Consider the following 12,335-nt stretch of genomic DNA (forward strand, 5'->3'; position numbering starts at 1 on the left):
TGTAAGCTACAATCAACATTTGCCCTCAAACCCTTCAAACTTAGACTTTTCAGAATTGATGCTTTTATGACCTCTCTGACAAAAAAACAAGCCAAGGACAGCATAACCTTACTAAAGGAGCAGCATTGTCAGACTTGCAATTCTGACAAAACAAAGAACCACAATATGTACTCAGACGAGTTTGTGATTATCTGCATATCTGTGCTTGAAGTCAGCAAGAAAGAAAAAGGTCTTTGCTTATTTTTGAACATGCATCTGTCCCTTTATTCCGTTTGTGTCTTCCGACGTTGATCACGTCATTAAGGAAGGAGCAGCATTCTGGACACATTCTTAATTCTATCACTGACTGGTTTGCTCTGTTATTGCATATGGCTCTTCGAGCCTCCCATAACCCACTCAGGGTCTGGATTCACACTGAAGTCAAGTCACAAATTAATTAATGAACAACTGGATTTTATTAGCACATTCCATGATCATTGCATGGTTAGTATTGTGAGAAGGTTTATATTCGAGATTTCCACCATGATTGAAAACCATTAGATGAAGCCCAGAATAAGGGGTAGAACATCCAGTCTCTCCAGCACCAATGCTCAGTAGCAGCTGTGCGTTTCATGTTCAGGAGCAGAAATCATGGAAAATGTACAACACAGAAAGAGGCCTTGCCACTCACCGTTCTGGCAACAGTAAAGCAACAACAATTCTTGCTCAATCCCAGGACAGCTAAGCTCTTTCTGCCAATCACACCCAACAACCTTCCCAAAATTCATTTGCTCCACATCAAAATCAGATCACTGTGATCAGACTAGTTCCTGCTAACAAAAGTCAGTCATGTTCATCAGATACAATCGTCCCTTAACAAATGCATATTGAAGGTCCTGGATTAATCTCTCCCACTGTCAGAAGTCTTCCTGCCAAAGTTAAATTCGGGACCGTTCAGTTATCAGAACTTCCTGATGCCTCCAATGCATGTAAATATACTTTTGTACAAATAAGAGATGCCTTTGGTTTGTTTGTTGGATAGACTCAAACTCCAATGCTTGTTTGTTTCCTCATATGCTCCTATACAGAACCAGACTGCTTTTGTGGCTATGTATATATGCAGATTTTTTAATGAATAAAGTACATTTATGAAAGTAAAAAGGCACCCACTGTAAATGGTCATTTATAATGCCTTTCAGAGTTATTTTCCATTCATTTTCCTGGCCCTGAAAATGTAATAGCATCTGGTCCCCACCCTTGTTATTTCTCCCTCACACTGTCCAACACAAGGGGAATAATTATTGTCTGTTGTCTCCATCTCTCTGATCCTGGAGCTTCACTGTTTCGCAGGTTACTGACCGCTACTGGCCACAAGTGGGAACTGCAACCAAACTGCAGAAATGCTCAGAAGCTGTCAGGGGTAACGAGGCTGCTCACGTGAACAAACAGGTTCTGTTTGTCCTCTCCACACTCAGACTGGTACACTTTTCGATTTACAAACAAAACAATCTATTATATATAATGAAGAATGGTGTTTGGATATTTGTGAACTTGCCCTGTTATATGTTACTCAAGATTGTGCAATATTTGCACAACAGAAAACTCTGAACATTAGTTTGGACGGTATGTAAGTATTAATTTTAAATACAAATGAGAAACTCAGGTGTTTTGGCTATTTCAAAGCTCCAGATTGAGTAGCCATATGTTAAGCTTTTATAGATCTGATATTTTAATCTTCCCTCAGCCTGTCTCCACAGCAGCTTTTAGAGTCATAGGTCAAACATCAGAGAAACTGACCCTTTGGCCCAACTTATCCATTCCGAACAGATAACTTAAACTGATCTATTGCAGTCCCATTTGCAAGCATTTGGCCCCTAACCCTCTAACTCCTTCCTGTTCATGTTCCCCTGCAGAATCCTCTGAAATGTTGTAACTGAATTGGAAATACTCATCTATTTATTTAAGTTTCCCAGTGAGCAGTATCTCGCTGTCAGAACAACAGAACAGCCCCTATACAGGAATCAATAATTTAATAAAAAATGGGAAGCAGCACAGGAAAAATATTCAGAGAATCAGAACAATTCTGACCCAGCCCCACATGATAGATCATGGAAAACCATCATTGCCAGCACCAAGCAACAATTCAATTGGGAGATAACGGGAGGCTTGATTTGTTCCTTATATAATGAAACTGCATGTATTTTCAGAGCAGAGTTGACGGTCGATCAAATCCATTAAATAGTGATTGGATAGTGTGAGTGGTTTTTGCACTCAGTTTCAATCCAGCCTGGAACTGTCCCATGGAGCTCATGAGTTTATCTTTATAGACCAGCCTGCTATATTGGCGCAGAATATGACAGGATGTTTAAGGAACAGCAGGAGAACGCTGAATCCATCATGTCTGCACCTGCTAATGAGGTACAATCCTGGGATTATTAATAGGAAACTTGTAATCTTGGATCTAACAGGGTCTTATATGAAATATTTTAGCCCATCAGTTCATAAGCTTTCATAAAAACAAATTAACATATCTCAGTGAGTTTAAAGATTTGTCGCCATCAACCATCAAAGCTTTACCCTCTCTTATCTTTATTGCATTCCATGCTCACGCGAAATATACCTGAAGTAATGTCACCCACTCAAAGATAGTCCCTCCCTGGCAATTCATTCACAAGGCCAACTTCATTTCAGAAGATTAAATCGAGAATTACTCTCCCTCTCACTGTGTGCAAAAGAGGTTAATGAAATATAATACAAGGATTTTGTGCTCTGAGTGCCTTGCACACTGTTTCTCTCCCAAATTGATAGTTGAGAGATAAAATCCCCAACTATTCCTGCTCTATTGTTTAACATTTAGAAATGTCTGACATACTGCTACTCGGTTTTCCTCAGAGGATTTGGTTATCGACAATAAACCACAAGCAGTGTGTCTGCCACCTTTTTGAAGTTCTCAGCTGAACACTTATTGCCTCTTTTGTTGATCCATTGAGTATATCAGTGAGATCCCTGTTAACCAGAGTGGAGGAGGGGAATCCTCAGTTAAGGATCAAGAAGCTCATGTTGGATACATGGGGGTGGAAGGTGACACCACCAGAACAGCTAAAGATGGAGTTACAGGGAGAATGGAGTGGAATCTTTACAGGAGTCAGGCTGTGAGGAAGTGTATTCCAGGTAACTGTGGGAGTTGGTGGGTTTGTAATGGATATTGGTGTTCAATCTTTCTCCAGAAATGGAAACACAGAGGTCAAGGAAAGATCAGGTGGCAATGAGAGAAGGATAGAAATTAGAAATTAATGTGTTTTTTAAAATTCTGGCAAGAGCAGGAATAGCACCAATGGGTACAGCCCCAAATAAAACTTGACCAAGGAATATCCAAAAAATCCAAAAAGACACCGATACAACTGGGACCTGTGCAGGTTGACAGGACCACATCTTTGACATGGAGAAGTCGCAGAATCATAGATGCTGACAGCATGGAGAAAGGCCTTTGTACCAAACTGGTCCATGTCATCCAAAATATTCATCCGCAGTAACCCCATTTCCCAGGATGTGGCCCATGTCTTTCTAAACCTTTCCTGTTCATGTATTTGTCCAATTGCCTTTTAAATGTTGTTCAGGTACCTGCCTGAACAACTCCTGCTGGCAGCTCATTCCATTTGCATATCAACCTCTGTGTCAAAAAAGGTTGCCCCTCAGGTCCCCTTTTATTCTTTCCCCTCCAGTCCTCGATTCCCCAACTCTGAGAAAAAGACTGAGTGCTTTCTCCCCATACATACATCTCATGATCTTGTACACTCTTTTACACTCCAGCAAGAAATCCCGCTCTGTCTCCTGTGCTCGATAGAAAAAAGTCTCAATTTGTCCAACATCCCCAAAAGTATCATCCAGCCTCTTGCAGTGATCTTGGATATATCTGGTAAGAACCAGGAAATCTATCCACCTTCATACATTCTCATATACCCAGCACCTTCTCTCCTGTGATTATGGACTGAGCCCAGGATATGACCACTGACTTCCTTCAGTTCCCAGTCTTCATGTCTTTCCCCAGAGTAAACACAGAGGAGAAATATCCATTGAGGACCTTGCCCATCTACTGCGGTTCTACACATACATGTCCGCTTTCATCCCTGAGGGGCCCTATTCCCTTTCTAGTTATTCTTTTTCCTTTAATATACTAAAGGAACCGATTTTGAATCACCCTAATCTTCTCAGCCCTCATTTCACCCGTCTGATTTCCATATGCAGTAAACTCCTGTATCCTTTGTAATAACCCCAGTTGCCTGTATGTGACCCACACCTCTTTCTTGGTGCTGGTCAAAGCCTGAATATCTCTTGTTATCCATGGCTCGCTATTCCTACTAATCTTGCCCTTTCCCCCTCACAGGAACATATAGATCCTGAACTCTCGCTAACAAGGCCTCCCTCTTGCTGGAGGTCCCTTTACCTGCAAACAAACGACTCCAATCAACCCCTGGTCTGAGGTCCCCTGCCATTGTAGGCTTAGCTTTATATCAACTAACTAAAACCTAACAATGCACTTAAATATATGAAAAAGAAAGATAAAGAAAAAATAAAAGCTTTATCTTACAGAATCTTTTTCTCCTGGTTCGAGGTGGGGGGGTGTGCGGGAGGGAGATACTACACATGTAGTATCTCGGGTTTAGCCACTGCCCAAATATAAATGAAGCCCTTACCTTCCCAGCAGCCCTCGCTTCACTCCACCTTCTCTCCTCGCCGCTCTGTCAAAATGGAGGCACAGCCAACTCCATTTTCATCTGTCGCCCCGTGATCAGCTTTTCCTTTCTCTCGGCCTCACAATTATCGGTCCCCTTTATCTGTCTGACTGCTCTTCTGTCTCTTTCTGGGCTCTATCTCCACCTATTGCAGCAGTGAGATGACTCACCCCCCACATCTGCACCTTTTCCTAGCTCCTATCAGTTACGATGAAGGGTCACTGGATCTGAAACGTTAACTCTGCTTTAACTCCACAGAATCTGCCAAACCTGCTGAGTTTCTCAAGCGATTTCTCTTTTCATTCACATTCACATCCAAATGACGTTCCCAAGGTGGGACCACACTTCCTATTGACTATAAGCTCGAGATGGACAGACTTTCTAACCAATCAGAGTGGGATGGGGAACCAAGGCCCACCCTGAGGACTCTCATGGTGTCAGGATTAGAGTGGTGTTGGAAAAGCACAGCAGGTCAGGCAGCATCCGAGGAGCAGGCAAATCGACCTTTCGAGCAGGAATCCTTCATCAGGAATGAGGCTGGGAGCCTCGGGGGTGGAGAGATAAATGGAAGAGGGGCGGGTAGCTGAGAGTGCAATGGGTGGATGGAGGTGAGGATAAAGGTGATAGGTCAGAGAGAAGGATATAGCAGGTAGGTGGGAAGGAAGATTGACAGGTGGGACAGGTCATGGGGACAGTGCTGACTGGAAGGTTGGAACTGGAGTGAGGTGGCGGGAGGGGAAATAGAAACCAGTTCTACCAGAGAAGACACCAGATGGCCTCCTTCTTTAAAGACCGTAATGTCCCATTCCACGTGGTTGAAAATGCTCTCCAATGCATCTCAGCCATGTCCTGCACTTCTGCCCTCAACATTAGACATCCATGGCTGATGAAGGAACTCAGAAAAAGAGAGAGCCTATAAAGTGGCTGAGAACACGGGGACATCAGAAGATTGGGAAGACTACAAAAACAAACAGGATAACAAAGAGAAGGATAAGGAAGGAGAGGATCAAATATGAAGGTAAGCTCGCCAGTAATATTAGAAATGTTAATTAAAGTTTCTTTCAATACATAAGAAACAAATGAGAGGCAAAATTAGAGATCGGGCTGCTCCGAATTGATGCAGGAAGGCGAGTGCTGGGAGATAAGGAAATAGCTGAAGAACCTCATAAATACTTAGTGTCAGTCTTCACAGTGGAAAACATGAGTAATATCCCAACAATAGTCAAAGGGCAGAGTTGAGTATGGTAGCCATTACAAAAGAGAAAATACTTGAAAAGCTAAAAGGTCTAAAAACTGATAAATCTCCTGGCCCAGATGGGCTACATCCTAGAGTTCTGAGGGAGGTGGCTGAAGAAGTAGTGGAGGCATTGGTTATAATCTTTGGAGTCAGAGAAAGTCCCAGGTGAATGGAAAATCGCTGTTGTAACCCCCTTGTTCAAGAAAGGATCAAGACAAAGATGGAAAATTATAGATGACTAGCCTAACTATGGTTGTAGGTAAAATTCTAGAATCCATCGTTAAGGATGAGATTTCTAAATTCTTGGAAGTGTAGTATCGATTAGAACAAGTCAGCATGGATTTAGGAAGGGGAGGTCATGCCTGACAAACCTGTTAGAATTCTTTGAAGAGGTAACAAGCAGGTTAGACCAGGGAAACCCAGTGGATGTTATCTGCCTAGACTTCCAAAAGACCTTTGATAAGGTGCCTCACAGGAGGCTGCTGAGTAAGGTGAGGGCCCATGGTGTTCAAGGTGAGGTACTGGCATGGATAGAGGATTGACTGTCTGACAGAAGGCAGAGAGTTGGGATAAAAGGTTCTTTTTCAGAATGGCAGCCGGTAACAAGTGATGTCCCGCAGGGTTCAGTACTGGGGCTATAACTGTTCACTTTCTACATAAATTATGCAGACAGAGAGACTGGGGGCATTCTGGTGAAGTTTGCCGATGATATGAAGTTAGGTGGACAGGCAGGTAGTTCTGAGGAGGTGGGGAGGCTACAGAAAGATTTAGACAGTTTAGGTGAATGGTCCAAGAAATGGCTGATGAAATTCAATCTGAGCAAATGTGAGGCACTTTGGGAAAACGAACACAGGCATGGACTATTTTCTAAACAGTGAGAAAATTCATAAAGCCAAAGTACAAAGGGGTCTGAGAGTGCGAGTGCAGGATTCTCTAAAGGTTGACTTGCAGGTTGAGTCCGTGGTTAAGAAAGCATATGTAATGTTGTCATTTATCTCAAGAGGGTTGGAATGTAAAAGCAGTGATGTGCTACTGAGACTTTATAAAGCTCTGGTTAGGCCCGATTTAAAATACTGTGTCCAAGTTTGGGCCCCACACCTCAGGAAAGAGATACTGGCACCGCAGCGTGTCCAGTGGAGATTCACACGGATAATCCCTGGAATGGTAGGCCTAATGTACGACGAATGGGTGAGGATTCTGGGATTGTATTCATTAGCGTTTAGAAGGTTGAAGGGAGATCTAATGGAAACTTACAAAATAATGCATGGCTTAGAAAGGGTGGATGCTGGGAAATTGTTTCCATCAGGCGGGGATACTAGGACTCATGGGCACTGCCTTAAAATTAGAGAAGGTCAATTTAGAACAGAAATGAGGAGACATTTCTTCAGCCAGAGAGTGATGGGCCTGTGGAATTCATTGCCACAGAGCACCGTGGAGGCCGGGACATTAAATGTCTTCAAGACAGAGACTGATAAATTGTTAATCTCGCAGGGAATTAGGGATACAGGGAGGGTGCGGGTAAGTGGCGTTGAAATGTCCATCAGCCATGATTGAATGGTGGAGTGGCCATGATGGGCCAAATGGCCTTATTTCCACTCCTACTTCTTATGGTTAGATTAGATTACTTTCAGTGTGGAAACAGGCCCTTCGGCCCAACAAGTCCACACTGACCCGCCGAAGCACAATCCACCCAGACCCATTCCCCTACATTTACCCCTGCCCTTAACACTACAGGCAATTTAGCATGGCCAATTCACCGAACCTGCACATTTTTGGACTGTGGGAGGAAACCGGAGCACCCAGAGGAAACCCACGCAGACACGGGGAGAATGTGCAAACTCCACACAGTCAGTCGCTTGAGGCGGGAATTGACACTGGCACTGTGAGGCAGCAGTGCTAACCACTGTGCTACCATGCCGCCCATAAACATTATAACATTACAGTCTCCCCTGGACTGGGAGGAAGTGTCAGGAGGGTTGCCAGTATTACAGCTTTGTTTTAAAAAGGGTTGAAAACCTAAGGCTAATCCTGGCGATTACAACCTTGTCAGTTTAATTCTGGGGAACAATTATTTGGGATAAAGCTAGTAGTCAGATGGAAAAAATATGGGATGGTTAGGAAAAGTCATGAGGAAATTGTGCACATCTGCCATTCCTAGTTACTGAATTTTACAGCATAGAAACAGGCCGTTTAGTCCATATCCCTCCATACCTATCCCATTCATGTACCTGCCCAAATGTTTTACAAATAATGAAATTGCCCTCACTTCCACCATGACCTCTGACAGCTCCTTCCAGACACCATCCTCGGTGTGATAAAAAATTGCCCCGCTGGATCCTTTAGTACCTCTCCCCTCTCACCTTATACTTATATTGTCTAGTTTTAGACTCCCCAACAGTGAGGAAAAGCAGTTGGCTATCCACCTTATCTGTGCCTCTCATTTTATAGAGAGGACCCCTCCTTCTCTGACGCCCCAAGGAAATGTTCGAGCTTATCCAGTCTTTCTGTATAACTCAAACTTTCCAGTCCCGGTCGCATCCTCCTAAATCTTTTCTGCACTCTTTCTAGTTTAATAATATCCTTTCTATAGCAGGGTGACTAGAACTGCATGGAGTACTCCAAATGTGGCCTCACCAATGTACAGCTGCAACAAAACGCCCCAATCCCTGTATTCAGTGTTCTGACCAATGAAAGCTAGCATGTCGAAAGCCTTCTTTACCACCCTGTCTACCTGTGACTCCACTTTCAAGGAACTATGAACCCGTATCCCCAGATCCCGTTGTTGTATAACGCTGCCCAGAGGCCTATGACTGTAACTCCTGCCCCGGTTTGCCCGACCAAGATGCAACATCTTGCACCTGTCTAAATTAAACTCCATCTGCCATTCCTCGGCCCAGTGGACCAGTTCATCAAGATCTCGCTGTATTCCCAGATAACATTCTTTACCATTCACTATACCATCGATATTGGTCTTATTCACAAATTGATTAATCATTCCTACTAAATTCACATCCAAATCATTTAAATATATGATGAATAACAGTGGACACACAACCTCCACCACCATCTGTCAAACCAATTTTGGATCCAGTTGGCTAGCTCTCCCTGAATCGCATGAGCTTTAACCTTACTCAACAATCTACCAGGTGGTATCTTGTCAAAAGCCTCACTAAAGTCCATATGGACAACATCTCCTACATTGCCCTCATCTACTTTCTTGTTCACCTCTTCGAAAACTCAGTCAAATTCATGAGACACGATTTCCTATGCAAAAAGCTATGCTGACAATCCCAGACTATCGTTGCCTTTCCAAATACCTTCAATCCTGTCTCTCAGAATCCCCTGTAACAACTTACCTACCACAGAGAGTAGGCTCAATGGTGGAAAGTTCCCACGCATTTCCCTGCAGCCTTTCTTAAATAATGGTACAACATTAGTCACTCTTCAATCTTTGGGCATTCCATCCCTGGCAGTCGATGATACAAATATCTCCATCAGGGACCTCTCAGTATCCTCCCTAGCCTCTCACAGTCCAGGAAGACATTTCATCAGGTCCTAGGGATTGAACCCTAATTCATGTTAAGACTTCAAGCACCTAATCTTCTGTACTTTGGACATCACAATTTATTTCCCCAAATTTCCTCACATCCATGCCTTTCTCAACAGTAAATACTGACAAGACATATTCATTTAGGATCTCATCCATCTCTTGTGGTTATAGCAGGTCTCCCAACCTCCAGTTCCGATCATCTCTATGCCAGGAGAGATCCCAATGATCCAAGTACCTGAATACCAGCCCCATCTCTCAAGCCACGCACTCATCAGCCAAATCCTCCTATTCCTACTCTCGCTTCCACATGGCACCGGAAATAGTCCAGAAATTACTGCCCTCGAGGTCCCACATTTTAACCTTCTGTCTAAATCCCTACTATCACTGTTCAGGACCTAATCCCTTTTCCTAACCATGCAGTTGGTACCAATATGTACAATGACTGCTCACCCTCCCCTTAAGAATTTCATGCAACCACTCAGGGATGTCCCTGAGCCTGGCACCAGGAAGGCAACACACCACTTTGGTGTCTCGATTGCTGTCACAGAAACATTTGTTTTTAACTGTCCGTAACCGTTACAGGCATCTAGAAATAATTCTTGACTGCGGAAAAATAGTTGTCATCACAACCTTCTCACGTGGATCTGATCAATCATTATTCTTTTTCCTTTGCATGTATCCTGCCCTCAAAGTTGAAAGATTGAAGCCCGTTTGTGTAACCTTTGTTCGGGACTTGCAATGATAGATCATAAATTGATGGCTCCCTATCAACAAGTATAATTACAAATCAATAAAAACTAGTGCTTATCAGATTGAGTCACCCTTGGTAATTGTAATCGGAGTCTCAACTTTGACCAGGGAGTGGGACAAATTGACTGTAAGGACGGGAAGAAGACTCTCAATCAGTGAACTTTGGTTAGGCTGGGTGGTTAAAATGGTACTGTATACATCCAATTGTGTCACTTTGCACAGTGCTCGTTATGAGGTAGGAACAAAATCAATCAATGAAGCATGGCTCTAAACACCATGATTCCAGTAAAACTCTACTTGTCCCACTAATTTGAGTAAAAAAACAACAGCCTGAGGCATCAGTCTGATTACTGCGTCACTTTGTTTCTAAATAAGAATAAATGAGAGTGTTATCTATTCCGGGTATTTTCACAGACGGTCAGACTTGTCCTCTGCTCTTTGCAGCCTCCTTCCGAAGCAAGTTGTCAGAAAAAGCTCAGCAGAGAAGATGGAAAATTGATCACATTAATTTCCCAAGCCAGACATTGATGTGGTTGAATCTGCAGCTATTACCGGAGTCTCAGTGTTAAATGGAGGATATTTGATCGTGACTGAATCAAACAGAAATTGCTGGAAAAGCTCAGCAGGTCTGGAAACAACTGTGCAGAGAAATCAGAGTTAACGGCTCGGGTCTAGTGATCCTCCCTCAGAATGATTTACACTGTATAAGGGAACCTTTTGAAATTATTGTAACAAAGAGAAGTAGAGAATAGTTCTGAGGACAGGTCACTGAATCCCAAACGTTAACTCTGATTTCTCTCCACAGATGTGACCAGGCCTGCTGAGCTTTTCCAGCAATTTCTGTTTTTGTTTCTGATTTCCAGCATCCCTAGTTCTTTCAATTGTTATTTGATCGTGACTACTTCAAACAACTATAAACATGACTGCACTTGGAGCATACATTGCCACGGCACTTCTATTTGTTGATAAGCCAAACAAAACCCAATTCCTAAGCTGCTATACCTAATCTTTTGTCATCCCTAAACACGACACTGTATGAGTATCCTTTCACATTATTGTGGTTCTGTTTGCCGAGCTGGGAATTTGTGTTGCAGACGTTTCGTCCCCTGTCTAGGTGACATCCTCAGTGTTTGGGAGCCTCCTGTGAAGCGCTTCTGTGATCTTTCCTCCAGCATTTGTAGTGGTTTGAATCTGCCACTTCCGGTTGTCAGTTCCAGCTGTCCGCTGCAGTGGCCGGTATATTGGGTCCAGGTCGATGTGCTTATTGTTTCAATCTGTGGATGAGTGCCATGCCTCTAGGAATTCCCTGGCTGTTCTCTGTTTGGCTTGTCCTATAATAGTAGTGTTGTCCCAGTCGAATTCATGTTGCTTGTCATCTGCGTGTGTGGCTACTAAGGATAGCTGGTTGTGTCGTTTCGTGGCTAGTTGGTGTTCATGGATGCGGATCATTAGCTGTCTATGTAGTGTACAAAATCCCATACATGGACTGCACAAAACACTACATAGGACAAACAGGAAGACAGCTAACGATCTGTATCCATGAACACCAACTAGCCACGAAACGACACGACCAGCTATCCTTAGTAGCCACACACGCAGATGACAAGCAACATGAATTCGACTGGGACAACACTACTATTATAGGACAAGCCAAACAGAGAACAGCCAGGGAATTCCTAGAGGCATGGCACTCATCCACAGATTCAATCAATAAGCACATCGACCTGGATCCAATATACCGACCACTGCAGCAGCGGACAGCTGGAACTGACAATTGGAAGCGGCAGATTCAAACCACTACAAATGCCAGAGGAAAGATCACAGAAGCGCTTCACAGGAGGATCCCAAGCACTGAGGATGTCACCTAGACAGGGGACGAAACGTCTGCAACACAAATTCACAGCTCGGTGAACAGAATCACAACAACGAGCACACGAGCTACAAATCTTCTCACAGACTTTGAAATCCTTTCACATTATTGAAACGAATAGACGTAAAGAACATTTATTTCGCACAGAGGCAGTATTGTTGTATTGTAGTTCTTGAACTAATAGGATGAAAGCTCTAGACAGTGTACCAATTCTGC

This window comes from Chiloscyllium punctatum, chromosome 22 (genome assembly GCF_047496795.1).
Source record: "Chiloscyllium punctatum isolate Juve2018m chromosome 22, sChiPun1.3, whole genome shotgun sequence".
NCBI lineage: Eukaryota > Metazoa > Chordata > Chondrichthyes > Orectolobiformes > Hemiscylliidae > Chiloscyllium > Chiloscyllium punctatum.